The sequence below is a fragment of the Podarcis filfolensis genome (assembly GCF_964270895.1).
Source record: "Podarcis filfolensis genome assembly, chromosome: 4".
In the NCBI taxonomy this organism is placed as follows: domain Eukaryota; kingdom Metazoa; phylum Chordata; class Lepidosauria; order Squamata; family Lacertidae; genus Podarcis; species Podarcis filfolensis.
This window is the reverse complement of record NC_139607.1, coordinates 17411647-17428039: the sequence shown is the minus strand read 5'-3', so window position 1 is coordinate 17428039 and position 16393 is coordinate 17411647.

The window sequence follows — 16393 nt, the reverse complement described above, 5'->3', positions numbered from 1 at the left end:
TAAAAAAAACCCCCAAAAACCTGCAGTTGTGGTTTTCATTTGTAATAGTCTGCACTAAAAATATTGAAATGAAACATTTCCCTTCTAAATAGGACAAAGGATCATTTCTAAAACAGGTTGAAGCATTGCACACTTGATAACTCCAGGACATTTTTTTTAAATCATTTTTAAAAGAGTTGTAAATGATAATGTCAAAAGACTTCACAATTACTTGGAAAATGAACTTCAGAAACTCATGCTGATCTTAGAGAAGACAAGAGCCCTGGATTCTTTTCCATAACAGATTCTAATATGAGATGGAGTACTTCTCTCTCACAGCTATCCACTCACTTACCAGGCTATACTCTGGTTCTTGCTGCTGCTCCTTTAGCAGTTGGAGGTCTCACTAAACACCTTCCTCAGTCCCTAGAGTGCCTTTGTGCCAGTCATTACGACAGTGCTAGCCATTGCCTCCTCCTTCTCCATACAGCAGCAGCCACTTCAGAGTACTGTGGCTTCATAGATGTCAAGAGGTTAGGGCGAAGACCTGAACTGTGTTGCTCTCTCAGGGGCGTCCTCAGAATGCAACAGGGTTCAATTTAGATTGTCCTTCGAATAATTTGGAAGGGGAGGAAAAAACTCAGCTTGCTCAGACCATGAATTGAGCCAGAGAATAGGTTCATTCATTATTGGTTCTGCAGCACTTAATAATAATTTCTTTCAACCTGTTGTTCTTTTCCTATTCTAAGCTGTGTGCATAAAGCAGCAGCAGCGTATTTCAATGCTATGCTTTCAGGAACTGAAATCAGACACACTGATTAGCCAGGTGTCTAGCTATCCTAATAATCAGACCATGACAGTAGAATAGATAATTCTGACCTTTGTCAAAACCTTCATTGATTTGGAATTATATTTTGATATGCTAACTCAATGAGAGAATGTATGGCTTTGCAAACTGTTCACAAGCTAGGCAGCAATGGGGGAGCATTAAATTCAGCTTGTAAGTCTACACTTATGATACCTATGTAGACTATATATATATATTTCTTGGGCTACAAATGGCATATCCTTTCATTTCTAGGCTCATTTGTAAAATACTTTAATATTGTACCCTTATTTATCACCTTTCCCCCATCATGGAACTCAGGCTGACAATAGTGGGGTTCCCAGGTAGTCACCTCACGGGTGGCACTGTGGTCTAAACCACTGGGCCTAGGGCTTGCTGATTGGAAGGTCGGCAGTTCGAATCCCCGCAACGGGGTGAGCTCCTGTTGCTCGGTCCCAGCTCCTGCCAACCTAGCAGTTCGAAAGCACGTCAAAGTGCAAGTCATAAATAGGTACTGCTCCGGCGGGAAGGTAAACGGTGTTTCCGTGCACTGCTCTGGTTTGCCAGAAGTGGCTTAGTCATGCTGGCCACATGACCCGGAAGCTGTCTGCAGACAAACGTCGGCTCCCTCGGCCAGTAAAGCGAGATGAGTTCTGCAACCCCAGAGTCGTTCGTGACTGGACTTACCTGTCAGGTGTCCTTTACCTTTACCAGGTAGTCCCCTACTGAGGTACTCATTTGATCCACTCCTCCTCCTCCTCCTTCTTCTTTTTCTTCCTTAAACCCCACCCACCTGATTGGGTTGCCCCAGACACTTTGGGAGGCTTCCAATAAAAATACAGTGCGAAAGAAAAAAAGAAAAAGAAATCAAACATTAAACATTCCTGTAACACAGCTGCCTTCAAATGTCTATGAAATAGTTGTTTAACTCTTTGACGTCTTCTGGGAGCGTGTTCCACAGGGTGGGTGTGACTACTGAAATGTCTTCTGCCCTGTTCCCTGTAATTTCACTTCTCGCAAAAAAATAAAATTTTAAAAAAATCATTATTATTTTTGCTTTGATAAAGCTGCTTCATTTTGTGGCTTCAGATCGAACAGACACAATCAATCCTACGTCCTCACAGGCAAAGTTCAGAAATATTTGAGGATGAAATGGACTCCAATTTGTGGGTGGCGAGGTGAATTATTTGCAAATTCTAATATGAACTGACTTGATCTCCTCAGCCTGGAGTATTGTGTGGATTGGTATGCAGTTTTCTTACAGATTTCACACTTCTCCAGATTTTGTGAATCATAGAATCATAAAAATGTAGTATAGGGAGGGATCCTGAGAACCATCTAATCCAACTCCAGCAATGATGCAATTCCCAGCTCAATAAATGCACTCAAATGTACATGAAACGTGTATTTTAGAATAAAATCCTTTCAGAAATGTGTATAACTTATCGAATATATGCATTTAAACACCACATTTTTATCAGACTTTTTAAAAAAATATCAAATCAATGCATAAATGAAACAGGGCAGACATATACAAAATGGGCATAGATTCAACATTAGTTCCAGTGGCAGGAACTTGCACCTTGGAATGCCTAAATTTGAACTTAAAGTTCTCTAAGGAAACCCTCCAATGTAGCTTTTGTATTGTGATTTCCACAACTGGAGTCATTCACAGGAACATGTTCTGTTGATTTACCTGTGACCTACATACCAAATCCCCATCATTCTTCCAAGGAACATATCAGCATAAAGAGGTTCTTGGAATGAGCCGTTAAATTTGGCAGCAAGAATTCATTTGGCGCTCCAAGGTAACACTCCTGTCAACAAGCAGCAGTTTGCTAATTTAATGTCTTCTCTAGCTGGTAAGCACTCACAACTCTTGTTAATGATTTCCTTTAGAGTTCTTTTCCTCTTCTTGAGAGGATGCCATATTTACATAAGTATCATCCACTGCAATGTAATTTAAAGAGAATTAACCTGGTGTATAATTATATCCATCGGTTAGTCATATAGCAAATTAATATACTGCGAGATCAGCTAATCTGCTGTTCAGGAATGTCAAACACTTTCATATATCTAGACTGACATGGATCCTAGCAATATGTGTAGCACTGCAGTACAACAATACTACAATTAGTATCTCAGGGTGGTTTCTGATGCAAAAAGAGAGCTCACAGTACTTCCCTTTGCCATGGGATGAGAAGTTACCTCCTAAATTCACAACAGAAATGATTTAACATTTCATTGCATGCATACTAATAAATCAAACACTTCATCAGTTAGCAGTAGTGTCCCTGCTTCTTGCATTTCTCTGATAGGTCATAGGTCCTTTTAATATATATATATATATATATATATATATATATATATATATATATGTGTGTGTGTGTGTGTGTGTGTGTGTACACACACACATTTATATATAAATTTATAAATATATAAATATATTATTATATATTTATAAATATATAAATATATTATTAAATTTAACAGATGTTCTGTTAACTTTTAGCCTTATGAATAAAATAAAATAAAATAAAACTCTTTACAAAAGTTCAAAACTTATTCAAAGTTGGAGGGCTCAATCAATCAATGTTTATTACAGTAAACTGCCAACAAAAGCTGGAGGGCTGATTTTCAGTAACATAATAGTTACCAGCCAATCAACCCTGTGCACAACCAGCTACTGCTGCACAGTTTCAGACTCATTATTTTAATGTTAAATAGGAATGAGTACCTTTGACCTAAGTGGTGCCCGCCCTGTGGAACGCCCTCCCTTCAGATATGAAGGAAATAAGTAGCTATCTTATCTTTAAAAGACATCTGAAGGCAGCCCTGTTTAGGGAACTTTTTAATATTTAATGCTGTATTGTTTTTATCACTCGATTGGAAGCCGCCCAGAGTGGCTGGGGAAACTCAGCCAGATGGGCGGGATATAAATAAATTATTATTATTATTATTATTATTATTATTATTATTATTAAGCTGCTCACAGGTTGGCATACTGTAATCCCCACCCCCCAAAAAAAGTTATGCTAGGGCCAGCTACAATTCTAGCATCACAATGCTGCAAGAACATTTGTTTTCTCACAGTCCAAGACCTGTATTCCCTTAAGTTTTACCTCTTACAGTTGTTTTAACTGTGTGTCTTTTAGTAATTATTTGTTTTAATTATCAGTTCTTATCCATCCATTATCCGTGTTTAATCTCGTATTCTATTCACATGTTTTATCCTATGCTTGTTTCTTTGTTCTTATTTGCTCTAACAATTACCTGTTTTAAATCCTAACTGCTATTTTATTTATAGCAGGATGGGGTTGTGCAGAGTTGTTAAGGCAGCAGAGAGCATTGTTGGCTGCCCACTTTCCACCTTAGAGCAGATTTATGCCACAAGGTGCCATAGGAAGGCACTGGACATAGTAAAAGATCCATCGCATCCTGGTCACTGTCTCTTCGAGCTCCTGCCGTCGGGACGGAGATACAGGACGATGAAGACAAGAACGAGCCGTCTTAAGAACAGCTTCTTCTCCAGAGCGATCTCAGCCCTGAATGGCAAGCCTGGACTTTGAAAGTCATCTAATCTTCCTTGCTGTACTATACTGTATTGTTTTAATTAGTGTTTTTATGGAGCAGTCAAGTAATTTCGTTGTCCCTGAGAGGGGGCAATGACAATAAAGATATTATTATTATTACTATTATTATTATTATTATTATTATTATTATTATTATTATTATTATTATTTCTTATGCTGGTCTGTGACTGTAATAAAGTTGATTCAGATTCAGATATTGGCTCTGAAAACAGTTTTCAAGTAAAGTTAATTTGGGGTCAGAATGTTTCTCCTCCCAAGAATTTATCCTAGAACTTTCAGTCTGCATCAAATGCTTATAACTGCTACACTGCCATTCATATGTGCTTCAATACGCACAAACATAAATTCTAAAATAAAGTGCTACCAAGGGTTAATCAAGTAGCGTATCCACATATCAAAAGTGCCACAAAATGTACAAAGCTTAAATATTACTCTATGGCCTCTTTGGAAATCAATTACATCAAGAGCAAAGTTTGACAGAGGGGTTAATCCGGGTTGATTTGAATACCGAGTAAATAAGCAGCTGTTTATTGCTCTCTTTCTTATCTCTTTATTAGTTTCTTTTCTTTTCTTTTTCTTGGCAGCATTTATTATTGATGCAACTTTTGCAACTCCAGAGGTATTTGTGAATTTTACTTGTGACAGCAACAAAAAGCACCGATAAATAATTCACCAACTTAATTGAAGCCAGACTTCACAAGAGTGCATCTTCTAAGTCCTTGTGGCACTCATTTGGTGTATTTGGATGATTTTGATTTTAGTTATTTTGAAGTGCAATCACTTCCCTCTCCTAAAGATGGATGTCGTACTTTCAATGTCCTTTGCCAGATCTCTGGGTGTAGGTTTGGGTATTAAGTTACTTTATGTTTGGGTGAGTCAAGAGGCAAAAATATGTTGCCCAGGAAGCACATTATGTGAAAGCAGCAAAATAACAAGACTGTACACTGATGTTGGGATAAAATCAGGCCAAATCTTTATTGACAGCAGCAGGGACGCAGTCCAAACTGTTCGAGGGACCTATTTATGCCCATGCACATGACCCAGAGCTTCCTCTTTCGGTGCATGCATTCGGAACACCCACCCACTTCTCCCTATATTTAGGGTTTGCGCTTGACCTTGCTATGTCGTTGTGTGTCGTCTGTCGTAGGGACAGGGGCACGGCAGGAATTTTCCCCACTTGGCTCATTGGCTGTTGCCATTTGGGCTTCGCCTGCCGCGTAGCAAATCGTCACAACTTGTAAGGTTGAGGATAGGCTCTGGTTCAGGTGATAGGGATGGGAGAAGGCTCTTGCCATCCCTATGTGAAGGGTATTCCATTAAAGGAATCCAGAGACTTGATGGTTTGGTCAACCCCTGAGAGGGGGTGGTGCCTGTGCCTGAGTCCAGCGGGACATTTGGGTGGCAGAGTTAGCCCGTTCCCGGCTTTCCGCTTATCCAGGTGTTCACCCTATGCTGGAACCCTGGGTGAGCGCTACCTGCATGGCAGGGAGTTAGTCGAACCAGAGCCTATGCAACCAGTAACTTTCTGTAATCAATAAAGTTGTGGCCTAAATTCTGCCAATAACCAAAACCAAAATTTGAATCTTGTCTGAATTTATTTAGGGGGGGAGGTTTCTGCGTCTGAACACGCAAATACAAAACCCACACTTGGGTTTGCCATGGGGACTCAACTCCTTACGGGGGTGGGGGTGCTATACTATGTTGATCCTACCCAATGCCATTTCCAGCCTCATACAAACAACATTATCTGCATAACAAAGGAAGGCCATAATTTCACTGAGGGAAAGGAGGGGGGGAACCAACCAAGTGCCAATCAGGTTGAGAGGAAAAAAATAGATTTCTGGCCCTGTCACCCAGCAACCCAAAATTGTTCAGTGAAGGCTCTAACCTGGGGGTGGTGGGTGGGAGGCTTTCAAAGCAAAATGGCTGTGAGCTCCAGGGGAAGCAGCCTTATAGAGGCTTTCTCCTCCCCTCTTCAGCAAGGGCTCATGGGACTGCTTTTTCCCATGAGCCCGTCACACATAGAGGATACTGGGCAAAACTTTGCCCAGTATTTTGCTGCAATCTATGGACTGCACCACCACCGGGCAAAGGCGTATAATGCTTGTTGGGCATGGAACAAGGCATAATAGAACTCAACTCTATTGGTAAAACACTTGTGTAAGGTGTCCCCCCCCCAGAGATTATATAGCAAGCAGCAAGTGGTTGAAGCAGTCATCTCAGGTCCTAACATATATTAAAGAAGAGTATTTTTATTTTTCTGACTGAATATAAATGTAAACAAGGAAGGAAAATGTACAGATTGCAAGCTCAAAATCAGTTGAGCTTCCAGGATGGGTTACAGAGTGGGAGTAGTTCCTCTTCTCATATTCACATTTTTGCAAGGTAGCTTTCCCTAATATATGCTGTTTTGAGCAATATATATTAATTTGAATGCATGCTTTATCCTAGTGTATGTATTCTTGTATGCATGACTCAGTTGGAGAACTGCATTGCAAAATTCAGAGAAGGGCAAATTTCAAAGGCTGGCTGTGTTTTGGGTTACATATTGTTCCGGAAAGTGCATGTTTGACTAAATTGGATTTGTTCCTCATTCCTACTCACCACAGCAGAGGGGTTCTTGTTTTTTTAGTGGCATTACAGAAAGACTGAATGATATGAGAGGTCAAATTTCTTATCTGAATTTTGAACAGCAGGTTGAAGAATGAGGGCGGGGGATCACACATTACGATTTTGGGATTTCCACCAGTACACTAGGCTGCTGGGAGAGAATTGTGAGCACACCTATAGTTCATGAGCAGACACATTTTCAACAATATACCACAGCACTATGCATATTTTGGAACTGATGAGGGTGCAGCCTTGGGATTTGCAGTGTGGGATATAGTATCTTCTAGAGATATTCTATTAAACCAATAAAATGCATCTTGCAGGTATGCATTGCCACAGAAGCTATTTCTTCGTATGACTTACCTCGCAGGGTTGTTGTGAGATGAAACACTGGTTCAGAATAGCCACTGTCCTGTATATCAAGACTGAGGGAAAGCATTTTAAACCTAGTTTTCATTCATACAACAGCAGCCCCAATGGAGAACAATAAAGGTTCCTGCAACAGGACAGCGTTGAATATAATTTCTGTGCTTATTTGCCATCTAGCATTTAATGGTTTACTTTTACACAGCTCATCACATATTGTTAAAGATACAAGATAAGCTGTGATGGAAGCAGAGGCTGAATAGTTGTGTGCGTGAAAGCTTGTTCGAGAACTAGCAGGTTTTCAATTGGGCTGTGGCAGGTTTGGGGAATGACTATTTCAGACAGGACCCAATGAAGCAGAAAATGGGCAGATGTTGTGAGTTGCATAATCAGTGCAAAGAAAACTCATCTGCCATTTATGGTACATATACATTGAACTGATGGGAAGTTGGCTGTTCTCCGCTAATTTAATGACAACCTTTAACCATCTGGCTACAAAGTGGCCTAAAACTGCCCCACATGACGATGCCCCTTTTTTATAAAAAGAAAAAAATGAAAAAGAAGAAAGTTTAATAATGGATTCTACATCAAGGCAGAAACTCATTGTGGTTATAAGCTATGAAATATTTTTTTCATCTGATAGTTCTATGGTTACTAAACAATAGTAAATTAAATTACCGTCTTTTTTGCCCTATAGGACACACTTTTCCGCCTCCAAAAATGAAGGGGAAATGTGTGTGCGTCCTATGGGGCGAATGCAGGCTTTCGCTGAAGCCTGGAAAGCGAGAGGCGTCGGTGTGCACCAACCCCTCTCGCTCTCCAGGCTTCAGGAAGCTATCCACAAGCCTTGCGCGCCTGGCGGGAGTTCCCGCAGGCTTGCAAGGCTTGTGGGCAGCAGCCTGCAGCCCGAAGCACGGGGCGCGCTCCAGAGGGTGCCCCGTGCTTCACGCAGGTGTCCGCAAGCCTTGGGTGCTTGGCGGGAGTTCCCGCGGGCTCGCAAGGCTTGTGGATAGCAGCCTGTTCTGGGGGCTGGGGTCGGGGGAAGCTCGGGCTTCCCCCGCCCCAGCCCTGCGGCTGGGGGGGGGGAATAATTTTCTTTTTATTCATTTCCCCCCCAAAAAACGAGGTGCGTCCTATAGGGCGAAAAATACGGTATGAACCAGGTGCTGATGGAAGGATCTGTTCATTTCACTTCTCTGTTTCTAATTTTTCTAATCTTAAATTCAATTCTCCACAGTTCTGCAGCTATTTGCATATTTTTTAAAAAAATAATAATAATTTTGGAAATTGTTCAGTGTTTTATTGTAATAACATTTTTGTATTTGCACATTTAAATAAGAAACACATTTTTGTATTCAGTTTTGGCTAATGTCCATATTTTTGCAGCAATGTCTCCTAACAGAATGCAATTTTCAGTTTCACATATCTGTACGCTCTCCTCTAAAATATTCATTTTTGCAAACATTGCTTAGCTGAGGAACTGCTTCACAAAATTCAGGTAAGTGTGTATTTTGCAGAATGGTTGTGTTTCAGTTAACATATTGTTTCAGAAAGTGTGAATTTGACGGATTCAGCTTTAAATGCAAGCAGGACCAATTTTCAGATAACTTTCTAATTCTCTGGCTTTGCTCTCATATATATGGCTTTCCAGGAAGTCTGGCTTCCATAGCTTCTTGTACATAGAATCCATGGCATGCCCATTAGGATGACCCTATTGTCTACCTTAGTACCTTGTGGGTAGAATTCAATGTCACAGTATTACAAATGTTCTGTCTGCACAAGCACTGGGGGTTTCCAGGTGAAATGTCCCCTCCCACTACTGTTCTGGAAATTCTCCTAAGCCCCTTCTCTCCCGCAAAGCCAACTTCAGAGGGCATAGGGGGTGTGCAGGGAAAAGAGAGGGTGGAAACCATGTTTCGCAAGTGGAAGCCCTTTTGCAGGGCTTCCACTGATAGGGTTCATTAGGTGTTCCCTGAAAATAGTATGGGAATTGGACACCCTTATGCTTCCCAACTGGAATATACAACCTAGGCAGGTAGTAGCCTAGCTTCTTGTCCTAGACCTCATCTGTACACACAGCAAAGTAAGATGGGGGAAATGATGAGATGGTAGAATGGACAGAACCATTCCCGAGATTGTGGGTCTTCAAATATTAATATTTATTTTATATTAATATATTAATATCTCACGGCAAACAGGAAACCAGCAGAACAATAAAAGAAATTGGCTATATTTTCCCCCCTGACTCCTAGTTTTCTTATTATAGAGATTAAAAAATAAAAATAAAAAGTGGAGGAGAACATTCAAGAATAGCATCTTTCACTTACAATTCCTTCACATTAAATTCCTACTTTTATGCATGTCTACTCAGACGTAAATGTGCCAGGAAAGGGCCAAACTCAGCTTGAGGTAGTCAGTCAAAAGGACAAACCAGGTGCCAATGGGATTTCCCCCTCCCCCAATGTAAATTGTTCTATTGCGCCCCCCTTCCCACACTTGGTATTTTTTTTAACGTGTGCTAATCATCTCATGGGTAGCTAAGAACAAAATTGTCCTCTACTAGAACATCAGATAAAAGTTTTCATAGCAGATGTTAAGTGCGAGGGAATGTGTTCAACAGGACTAAATTATCCCTAGATGAAGCAGGGGTTGGCTAGTGAAGTCCAATATATTCTAGGTGAAAAATATGAGAGGGCAAAATGTCTGGGACTAATTCATCAGCTCTCAAAGCATATACAAGTATTTGGAATTTCTCCTCATTTTGAACTACTTTCATTCCAGCTATGAACCTTCACAAATAGCACTTGATGTTATATGGAAGATGTGAGGAGATAGTGACTTTCTGTTATCATTGCTTCTAAATGATGCCCTAGGCCAAATGCTAATATGGTCTAGTTTGCACTGTGAAACTGGAATTCAGGGCTATATGCTAAGAGTTTCGGTTTTCTTTTCTTTTTTAACAATCTACCTTTTTTGTATGCAAAAGCAGTCCTCCACTGCAAGAACCTATTTCCCCAGAACACACATTTTGGAAAGTCACACAAGGCAAAAATCATCTAAGTGGGGAGCACACATAATATTCTCTACTTGTCATGCATGAGTTTCCCCCATACCTGGCATCAGTGGAGCACAATCAGTTCAATATAGTTTAGTAAACAGCTTCATAAATCACATGAGTTCTGACATACATTCTGATTCAATGCTGATTTATCCCTAGGGCACTTAGAAAACTGATCTCAGTCACTGATATTTGGTGGCGAGAGGCTGCTTGTTTGATTTACATGTATCTCTGCGAGTCGGATTTTAAGAGAATAATTGTAAGTCTTCCTCTTTTCAGACCTTTGTTGCTTTTAACTCATTGCAGCTTTCTGAATGTCATGTGAATTCTGAAATGGGGCATGAGGCAAATGTGTCATAATGGGAAAACCATGTAAACCTAAGAACATAAAAGCCACTTATGTACCCCCAAGAATTCAATGTATGAACTCATGAAAAGGGGGCATGCAAATCATAAATTGGGTGACAAATAGTGTCTCTTTCCAGCTATTGCCACTTCACCTTCTGACGTTGTTCCTGGAGTGAGTATGGTATTTCTTTCTTTGTTTATGAAATTATTTCTATATCAACATGCACACTACTAAAACATAATAAATAAATTATATTTTGAAGGAACAGATAATCAATAACTGGCTAATCAGAATTAACCAGCTGCAAAGGCCTTTTAAATAAATATTCAAAAGATGCCTGGCAGTCCAAGGCAAGGATGCCCACTGACAGACTTGCATTTTTGAACTGCCATGGGGGTCCCTTCGTGACTAGCAACAAGGTCTGGGTAACCACTGTTATATCTTTTCAATTCGGTTATTCCTTAACAGATCACCATAATTGTATGTGTTGTTGTTGTTGTTATTTTAAAAAAAGAATACAGTGGTACCTTGGGTTACATATGCTTCAGGTTACAGACACTTCAGGTTACAGACTCCGCTAACCCAGAAATAGTACCTCGGGTTAAGAACTTTGCTTCAGGATGAGAACAGAAATCATGCTCCGGCGGCGCGGCGGCAGCAGGAGGCCCCATTAGCTAAAGTGGTGCTTCAGGTTAAGAACAGTTTCAGGTTAAGAATGGACCTCCGGAACGAATTAAGTACTTAACCCAAGGTATCACTGTAACTACTACAACTCAGATTTTTCATAAAATTGCTGTACTGTATGGGATTATCTGAAGGGGTCAAAGTCAGTGACGCAAATACAAATTTCCTATGCTTTTGAGTTATTGGAGAAATGTTATATACCTGCATGACACATCATAGAATGATTTGAATCCTGCTAGTCAAATCCGGTCTACTAGACCCCAAAATTTTAAGTAATATGGACTAAAATCACTACTGGGCCCTCTCCAGGATTAGGGGCACTGAAGTGTAGTTTCATAGTAGAACTGCCCTTGAGGATGCCTGCTGAATCTTGGTTGGAAGAGTGTTCCGCAGAATGGGATCAGTGATACTTAATGCTGTGTTTTACTTGAGGACTGTTTGGGCCTCTGTGACGCAAGGGACATCTAACAGCAGCTCCTCCAGATGATCTCAGTGCCTGAGCTGAAATATAATGGCTCAGGTGGAAATTCGCCTGGCACCTTCATTATACACCTTTAGGTGACAGGCAGAAACATTCCTTTTTAACCAGGCCTTTGGCTGATCTGATTGACAACCTATACCCTTTTAAAACATGGCTCTTTTTTTGGGGGGGGTGTTATTGGATTGTTTTTATTTTGTGTGTGTGTGTGTGTGTGTGTGTGTGTGTGTGTGTTGCAGTTTTTATTAGTGTTTCACAACTTTAACCTGTTGCAGGATCTTAGCCAGACCCAGTTGACTTCCAGAAGCCATCAGTTGCATGAAGGAAGGGTGAAGCAGGAACAAGACGCTGCTACCAGTAACTCGGTTACTTAGAGGTGTTTATTATTTACAACAGACTCTACAAGTTACTATATACAGGACACAGATACGGATCTTAACTCTCTCTCTCACTGAACAAACTCCAAATGACTCTCAGAACACAACACTGACCAACCACCTATCCAGCCAGGAAGGTCATGAGTCATCATGCCTATGTGGAGACCTCAACCAATAGCAGAGTTGTATCCAAGGTCCCATATCTCGAGGCAGAATAGCTCCTTCTGCTCAGTCTTCTTGGCCTTTGGCCAACTCTTAACTGCCTCTGTGGGAAGCTGGAGGTAGGCAAAATCCCAACAGTTTTTATGTTGATCTTTATTATGAACCGCCCTGAGACCTCCAGGTATAGGGTGGTATATAAATTCAATAAATAAAATAATGATGATGATAATAATAATAATAATAATAATAATAATAATAATAATAATAATAAAAGGTACCTTGGGCCTGAGTTGTTCAGGACTTTGGATATCACCACTCCTTGTTGTTGTTGTTGTTTAGTTGTTTAGTCGTGTCTGACTCTTCGTGACCCCATGGACCATCACCACTCCTTAATGTGATGCAAATCTAAAAAAATGTAGTATAAACACTGACAACTGGGAAACACTGGCCTGTGAGTGGTCCAGCTGGAGGGCAGCCTTTACCAAAGGTGTCATGGGCTTTGAAGACGCTCAAACTCAGGACTAAAGGAAGAAGTGTGCTAAGAGGAAGGCATGCTTGGCAAACCCTCACCATGATCAACTCCCACCTGGAAACCTATGTCCCCACTGTGGAAGGACGTGTGGGTCCATAATTGGCCTCCGCAGTCACTTACGGATTCACAGTTAAAACCAGGTTTATGGAAGACAATCTTCCTCGGCTATGAGTGATTGTCAAAGAAGAAAGAAGAAGAAATGTAATGTACTGGATGCGGTAAACTAACAGGTCCAATTCAAAGTAATAATCTACAAAGCCTTAAATGTCTCAGGGCCCATGCATCTGCAGGAGTGCTTCTTCCAGTACCAACCCACTAGAAGAGGAAGAGAGCTCTGCTTGTAGTTCCCACAAGAACTGGATTGGGTGGACAACTTCTGATTGGGCTTTTACTCCCCTCAGAGTAGCATCTGTCCTCTTCATTGTTGGGATTTATATATCAGCTAAAGACATTTCTGTTTACTCAGGTCTTTTCAGACTGATATGTCAATGTTTACTCTGAAACGGCAGAATGTGGACTGTGTTTTTAATGACTATTATAAATATTTTAGGTTTGCATTTGTTTTAATCATTTTAATCACTGATCTAATTTTCTTGTCTGTTCTCCGTTTCAGCTATGTTCAGGAAAGAACGATGCATAAATACAATAAATAAATGATATAAATATGTATTTAGGGATGTAATTTGAAAGTTGTTGTTTTTTTTTAAAAAAAAAAAGAAAATGTGCTCATTAATGCAGAAAGGGAATTGAATTCAAAGGAAAGTGGCATAGACAGGAAATAGATTTCCCATCCTGGATGAAAATCACCAGAGGCTCACAAAGCCTGCATTTTTAGGTGAGAAACTCGAATTTGCTAATAGTCCTAGGTAGGATCTTTGGCTATGTAATATGTAAACCAAGAACAAAATTGTACTAAAATCACTACAGTAGCCAACTAAGATTTTTCAGATCCGGCCATTTTGTTTAGAATATATAGCCTGAAATTTCTCAGATTATTTTGCAGGCTATGCCAACAACAACAACCCTCCCCCCCCCCGAAGATTTTCATTCTCAAATTGACCATCAATAATTAAAAACTTGGCTTCAGAGGCATATGTTGTTGTTTTCCTTGATTCAATTTCTTTCCTCCTAATGAATAAAGGAGAATGGAGGGCCGCAAAGAATTGCTGCCCAGCAGATCCCTAAGACAACAAAGTGGGAAATGGAATCTCATTTATGTGATCCCTAAACTTTTGCATATTTAATCGACTTCCCCGCTCAACAAGTCATTTAACTTTAATTTAAACATGGGGTGTATTTTCAGGGCACGGATGCCTCAGAGAAGCCTCAAGCTATGTTTAGTCACAATTTTATGAAAAATATAAAATGTCATCAAATGTCTACTTTATTTGCTTTGATTTCCGTCTTTATCCATGTGCACCTACATCTATTGGTGTCAGCAACTGGACATTGGAGGAGGAATGGTGGAGACAGCCCCCCTCCTTCTCCTGAACTTTCCCCAAAACAAGAGGGCAGTATAGAATTACAATAGTGGTTTGCTGAAGGTCCTGACTCTGAGAAAGAAGGGGGAAAGCTGGGAAATAATGGAAGGGGAGGGGGGAACAGCAGAGCTGGCTGACACATTATCATTAGAAAGCATTCCTGACCCCCCCTTCTCCTAGGACCCAGCGTGCATTGAGAGTAGTAGAACAGGAAGCTCAGAGGCAGAGACAACAGATCAGCCGGTGCAGGGATGATGTATAATAGGAGAGACGGAGGGGGTGGGACTTTACTCAGAGCAACACCATTATCTAGGAGAGATGGCATTTCTATGTTCTCTCTGTGTAAATATTGAATAAAATACTTGGTAAGAGCTCTTCTTTTTTATCTGCTTCTTGGCTGCCACCGTGGGAGGGATCAGATTCCCCTGAAGTCTGACAATTGGACATGATTACTCCCAGTAGCATTTTGCATTATACCTTTATTATAGGGCTATTGTCAAAGATCTCCCTATCCCCAATTTAGTCACAGTCTAAATCGAGGATAATAATAATAATAATAATAATAATAATAATAATAATAATAAATTATTTATACCTCACCCATCTGGCTGGGCTTCCCCAGCCACTCTGGGCATCTTCCAAATATATATATATATATATATATATATATATATATATATATATATATATATTAAAATACTTAATACATTAAAAGCTTACCTAAACAGGGCTGCCTTCAGATGTCTTCTAAAAATCTGGTAGTTGTTGTTCTCTTTGACATCTGGTGGGAGGGCATTCCACAGGGGATAGGGAACCTTCCACCTTCTACATATTGTTAGACTGCAACATCCATGATTCTTGACCACTGGCCATGCTGCCTGAGGCTGCCGGGTGTTGCACTCCAACAACATCTAGAGGGCCACACATGTTCCCCAGAGTAGGAGCTAAGTTAAGCACTCTGGTTTTCAGTGTTGCCTGGTACCCACTGGGAGCAGAATATTCTAGAATCATAGAATTGGGGAGTTGGAAGGGACAACAAGCATCATTTTGTCTAACCTCCTCCAATGCAGGAATCTTTTGCCCATTCTGGGGCTCGAACCCACAAACCTAACATTAAGAGACGAGGTGCCAACTTAAATAAAATATATTTTTTGTGGGGGGCACATAAGTGACCACAAGATGTAGTGCATGTACACTATTTGAATGGTAATGTCCATCAATTTTGGGGGAACCTAGCCCCCTCAAATATTTTATTGAAGGGACCTTCGCCCCTAGGAGTTGGCTCCTATGATTAAGAGTCTCATGCTCTACTGACTGAGTCATTCCATTATTTTTTTGTTAAAGATTTTATTGATTTTCCATTTTCATAACAAATATCCAATATCAATACTAAACATTAGTTTTTCACACACATACACCCTCCCCGTTGACTTCCCTCTGCTTCCATTTCTGGTTTATTACATCAAATGGTACGTTCTGCTGTTTATATACAATACTATGTTATCACAGTGTTATATTCCTTGTTTTATGTAAATAAAATTTTAAATGTTTATTTAAATTCTGCCAATGACTCCATTTTTGGAGGTGTTTCTGCAAATATATTGTAAAAGGTTCCCAATCTTTTTCAAAGTCCCTGTTGTCCCTGCCTGAGTCATTCCAGAAGAGCCAGAAGCCAGGGACACCAATAGGTGGAGCCCGAGTTACTCAAAGACAGAGGCCATTCATTTTAGTTTTGTCCCTGTCCTCCTCCTTGCTCTGGTCTACAAGGGCAGCACAGAGACAGGATAATGAATTTATACTGTTAATTAATGTTGCCATTATTGTTGTTGTTGTTATTATTATTATTATTATTCTATACCACTTTTCTTTTACAAAAATAAATGCCAGTTTGGATCACC